The sequence below is a fragment of the Lepeophtheirus salmonis genome, chromosome 14 (genome assembly GCF_016086655.4).
Source record: "Lepeophtheirus salmonis chromosome 14, UVic_Lsal_1.4, whole genome shotgun sequence".
NCBI classification, from domain to species: Eukaryota; Metazoa; Arthropoda; class Copepoda; order Siphonostomatoida; family Caligidae; genus Lepeophtheirus; species Lepeophtheirus salmonis.
The window spans coordinates 5,417,557-5,423,793 of record NC_052144.2 but is presented as its reverse complement, the minus strand read 5'-3'; the positions used below and the strand labels follow the sequence as shown (position 1 = coordinate 5,423,793).

General features: G+C 32.9%; 1 long non-coding RNA gene across 1 annotated transcript; it reads left to right on the top strand.

Moving 5' to 3' along the window:
- The first annotated feature begins 433 nt into the window (after positions 1-433).
- Positions 434-5,718, top strand: LOC121129788 (uncharacterized). The gene is made up of 3 exons (XR_005868507.2): positions 434-1,942; positions 4,375-4,571; positions 4,653-5,718. It is a non-coding gene; the product is annotated as an uncharacterized lncRNA (long non-coding RNA).
- Positions 5,719-6,237: the final 519 nt, after the last annotated feature.

Here is a 6,237-nt window from a genome sequence, read left to right as displayed (position 1 = left end):
CCAATGAGCTCGCCCCGGCAAACAATAAAACTTATTTGTAAAAGGTACAACTGTAGTTTTAATTGTATATTATCATATATATTGTCCTCCTGGGAGAGTAAGAAGGCTCAAGAATCTTTATAAACTTTATAGAGATTAGACTTCCTCCAAAAAAAAAATATATATATATATATCAAAAATATAAAAACTGATATTATTCCCATTCTAGAAAGTCTAAACTAACTAAATATACAAATAACTTTAATTTTGTTATAAAGTTATTAAGTTTTATTGTTAATGTTTTTCAAACATGCTTCAAAATTTGTGAAATTATGTTGTTGTTTTTTATTGTAGCTACTCAGAGGTTTGTGCTTTAACATTGAAATTGATAATACATAAATGATAATGTATACTTCCTGCTAAAATCGATGACCACTCTCATGGCATATATTTCAGTTCCTGACAAAGTGTTTGAGAAGAAGTCTAGTTTGAGAAATGTTTCATAGAACACAGTGACGGTAGAATTTTATCTTAAGTAAAAGTTGTAGGAGCAAAAGTTGGTGAAAACTCAAGGACCAGTTAAAGCTGTGGTAGAAGTGAGGCTCAGAATACACTGAGACAACTCCAAGATGTTCATCAAAACCAAATACAATACGCCTATACTTTCAATATTCAGTTCTTACAAGTGAAGAGGTTTTTTTGGACTGCAAATCGGTTATTACTCTCTGAAAACCAGACTACAGCCATGAGGTCTGCTGTCTTGAAGACAAGACGTGCAGATCTTAATGACTTTGTTATTAGTCTTTACTACAAAACGAAATAGTATAAATACACGCCATAAGTTGTGCCAAAGTTACATGAATGTCTTCAAGGAAAATTCACCAAATTACTTCACACTACACTTGGTGAAACCTACCCAGTCAAAAGTCTTGAGGTAGTTGTCCCTTGTGCTCCACAATATGCAAAAGTTAAATTTCTTGGTTTAACCTTTACATAAGAATTCACTATAATCCAACAGTGCCATGCTACATTTGAGCTTATAGAAACATAAGCTCTCACAGACAACATTGCAGTCAGAGTACTTGATAGCACAGCGATCAACATAGTCATCAATATGGGTGCAGGCAAGTAGATAAAAGTGTTCTACTTCAATTGTTGTCATCACATAATTGGAGTTGTGTGGCAGGCTCTTTTGGGCGAAGTTAATAGTCCTGACAATCTAATGTTCAGCAATTTGAATGAAATGTGAGAAAAATTGGAAAAGGACTGCTACATGTACTCGATCAAGTTGATAAAGACATGAAACAAGATGAAAGCGCCATTGCAACATAAGAAATTTTCTTGAATAAACAAGTTCATGGGCATAATACAGAGAGGTGGCTGAGCTCAGTGTAATCCTGCTTGGTGAGGAAAATCCTCAAGGCTATGCCAAGTGCAATTTAACAAGACCTTGGATAGTCAAGTACATAAACTGCAATAAGATTCTCATGTTTTCCAAAGAACTTCAAGCAGAAAAGGATGAACAAGTTCTTCGCCTCATTTTTCACCAGTGACTGTAGAACATGGTACAATATAAGTAGTATGATTATGAATGGACAACCTTTGTTCTCAAGAAAATGAACAAACACCGCTGATATCTGATCGAGAAACTGGTGCCGTTATTCTTATTAAGTTCACATGACACAATGAGGAGAATCTCGAAGTGAATCTATAACAAATATATGGACATAAGAGTTACAGAAAAGTCAACCCAGTTTTTCTTGTCATAAACACTACTACGGGTCTCATAGAGTCTCACATTCTGTTTGATACTCTTATACTAAAATGTGACAGGTTCAGTACTCCTGCTGACACCTGCAGCAGAAATCAAAATTATTTGAATATTTAGTTGGATTAGAACTTGAAAAATGGGAATAATATCGGCGCATGGATATGTTTAATGAAAACATTTAAATTTTAAGAGGTATAATACTTTAACCTCCCTTCTCTGCCTTTCTATCTTAACTCCCCGGTCCTATCGTATTATTAATTTGTTTCTTGATATAATTTTCTCAAAGTATTGGTTTTGTTGTCCCACCTGACGTGACCTAACTAATACAAAAATGTACACTTAATTGTTGTTGTCAGGAGTCGATGTTTCTGCTTCTACATATTCTTACATTGCGAGCACAAAAATATCCTATGCGTTTTGTTGTAAGCTGTTGAATCGCTCGTTTCACTTGATACTTCTTGGCTATTTCATCATAAGTATAGAAATCCTAAATCTGAAAGAGTAAACGAGAAAACTTCATTTTTTATTTTCTAGTTCTTGTTATTTAAGAAGAATATACCATAATAATTTTTATTCCGGCAAAATAATAATATTGTAATAAGACAAAAAATGGATAGCGTACCTTTTGTACTAATTTTACAAATATAAATTCGTACAGTTTGAAATTGAAGTAATAATGACATACAATAATTTGTATAAAAATCAATTTAAATAAGTAAATCTGCAGTGGGCATTACTTTGTAATAAGTCATTACTATTAGTTATAATTCATATTATTCTTGAGTTATTGATTAAGTCAAATGAGTATTCCGTATTTATGCTGGGATAGTATGAGATATGAGAACAAGTCTCAACTCAAGATATGTATAGCTAAGTTTGCTCGAAAGGAGAACTGGCTGTTGTATAAATAATTGGAGGGGGATCCTGCGATGCTGTCTCAAATCTTTTCTGAAACCCCAATTAAATTCTGGGTGGAAATGAGTGAATATAAGTTTGAGCCTTGCTAAAGTTGTTGCATGAGCATGGAAGAGACAAAACTTGATTGGCAAATTCGAGTTCTATTTTCGCCCCTCCAAGATAGATGGAGAGACTGTCTTTGTACTGGGCTGAACAAAATAACTAAATAATGAGATGGAACTTTCTTTAAGTCATTCATGAAGACAGATGTTCATTCCTTGGTTGAATTGGTATATGTTACTTGTTGAGGTGCATAGTCTAAGTTCCCTTCTAAATAAAATAGACAAACTATCTGTCCTATAACACGAGATCAAGAAGTAAAAATGGCTTTGTCTCCTGCTATTCATGAGTCAAAGGAAATAATAAATTGGTTCATTCTCAGAGGACCTTTTCCGCCTCATATAAGAGCCTCGGTATTTAGGATGGTTGACGAAAAAGAACAGTTATGTTTCCGATTAAACCTGGGTATATCAATTAATTTCACTCTTTATCTCTACTTTGGTCAAGTTTTGAATGCAATTAAACTTAGGAAAGAAGATAAGAAGATTCATGAACATTTTGTTGATCATTTGTCTATTTTAATTATTTCTACAATAATTATGTATCTACATCGATCAATTTATTACATCAAATATGAAACTAACTATACACAACATGTGCCAGTCTATCGACTTTAGGAGTGATAAAAACATTGTATGCGGGTATTTTGTTTCGGAAGGGAGGGATTCATCATGAAAATAATTGAATTAATCTATTCATTGTTCTTCCATTTCTTGTATCATTACATGGCTGCCTCAATTATACTTAATATATAGTATACATTACATAATTTTTTATAATGGATCTGAGCTGGCAGCCGTTGCTTTCAAGGAAATCAATAACCACCGATTGTATTTGACACAAGAGCTGTTTGCAATTCGTCTTGTAAAGTTCATAGAATAGCTTGAAGAAGTCTTCAAAGGAGAAGATCGGAGTTAATCTATCAGAAATAAAGAAACCTGAGAGTTACATAAATGGAAAAAGCCATTGTTTTCTGTCATCAACACAGCTACTTTTTTAAAGTTATGGTCAGAAAAAAGTCTCACTTGATATTTGATGCTCTGGAAGTAAAATAGGAATTGCTCACTACTATTGCTGACACCTGGATAGATAATTCCAGTTACTGGGAAGTACAAAATTTTATGACATCAGTAAAAGTGGCAAATGATGTGGCTATTGGACGTGTGAAACTAGTGGTTGTCTTCGCGACTCTAATCACAAAAAATACAGATTGTGCTTCTTACTACACATTGTAGAGTACCACAGGAACGAATTTGACAAATTCAAGAGATTCACATTGAACAGGTATCAATACGTGACATTGTCTTTGACAAGTTGATTTTTTGTGTTTTGGTTATTATAATATTTGCATCTAAACTTGTGTTAATTTTTCTAAATATTTATTTTTTATCTCCATATTCAAAAAAATTGTATCAATTTTCGTTTGGTACCCTTTCCAAAACTATAACATCAACCTCTGGATAAATAAAAAAATTATAATCATCCAAGAGGAAGCTGATGTTAACATTGATATTAATTCAGTTCTACTATATGTCTAATTCCCTCTAATTTTTCTCATAAATTTAATATTCACATTCCTTTGTTTAATATTTTTAAATTTTCTTTAGGTTTCAATGTTGATTCAAGATAAAAATTCACAACTTTTATCATGGGGTTCAATCTTATTGACATATTATATTGAGAGATTGTACTATTGCCTCACACCCGATGTACACATGGGTTATGCTGAGAACAGATTTTATAAAGAATCACTTGGTGGAATTATCTCCATCTTTAGCGGCAGCACATAGGATTATTTGGAAAGGTACACCGTCATTTTCATACACTTCCACTATTGATGTGGTGCAACAGAATTCTAAAAAGAAGTATGCTTTATTTTAAAAAGCTTGTGGAACCAAAGCAGTTAGAATGGTTAGTCTTATCGAGGGGCATTATCTCCTTTCACGATTTGAGCAATGACTCAATTTTCAACTGTGGGAAATTTTTTTATCCACTAAAGAGAGCTGCAGACTATCACATGATTCCCATTCCATGGCATTTGAGAATGTCTTTTGCATTCAATTATAAGGAGGAAGCTGACAAAATTTGCGACAAGTTTTAAAAAATATTGGGCCTGCCCATGTCGTGGAAGAAGAGAATCATGGGTTCAATTTTAAAAGTGAAAGAGGGAAAGCGATTCCCTTCGCAACTTCAAATATCGTCAGGATGTATATTCTTTAATGCTCCTTACAGGGACTGTGTAAAATTGTTTAATACATTTATTCATGTTTTTGCTGACTGTCCTTCACTACATAAACTGAAAAAATTCCTATTACTTAACATAGCAGGAATAAGTGATAAATTCGTGACTGTTATTCTTTTATTCGGGCTCACTTCAAATATGTCCACTGCTCCTACAAAAACTCGTGCCATAGAGTTGGTTCTCTCGAGCTGTATAAGTAGGATAGCAGAGCAGCTGACAGAAGGCGTCCCTATCCAAAATGAAAAATTTAGAGCTATTTCTATTTCAACTGCTGCAAGATACTCTCCGGATCCTTCCAATCTAACGTGGAAGTACACGGGGGATTTGATACGCTACTACCCATATGGTTCGAAAGACAATATGAAGTTTTTCGCCTTCTAATACACATCCACAGACGGCTTTAACAAGTTTAGTGCATTCAATGCTTAATTGTTGTCTTTTTGTCTCCATCCTACATTTTTTTTTTTTGTATGATTTTGATAAGTTTTTTTAATTTGTTTTCTACCTGATCATTTTACTAATTTTATGGAACATTTTTATGAAATGCGATAAACTACTACAAAGTATTTTAATTATCGTTTGACCTTACCATGCTAATTAACTGTTGTAATGACTTGAGTTTAGGGTTTTAAATGTAAACCAAAATGTGTATTTTTATATTTGTAACTTCTCTAAACGAATAAAGTCATAATAGTAAAAAAAAAAAAAAGATTTTGTGGGTGTATTTGGGGTGACGACTTTGGTCCCACATATTTTCTAGAAAGCCAAGATTTTCTTCTAAGATTTATAGCCTGTATGTTGTGACACTTTTGAATTGAATGCCTCCCCTTCCCAGTTTAAAATCTGTACACCTTTTTAAATTAAGTCTTAAATAAAAAGAACATTTCAACAGATGTTTAAAATGTTTAAATTTTCCGTAGCTTGTAATTAACTTTACCATAATGTAATAGAATCATATTCAATTGTCCACAATCTATTCGAGGTATAATAAAAAATGGAATTCGGTGTGCAAGATAGGGCAGCAAGACGTGGACTGTTAAATAATGTTTATTTTCTTATTACTTTTAGAGGTTTAGTAATTTTTTTTATTCAGTTTCTGCCGTCATTTTTACATAAATAAACTAAATTAATCATTTATTCATTTCATCATCATGAGCAAGCAACAAGCAAAGAGGCCACAAATCACAGATTTCCTAGATGCTAGAGTTGATATGATGAAGATTACTGG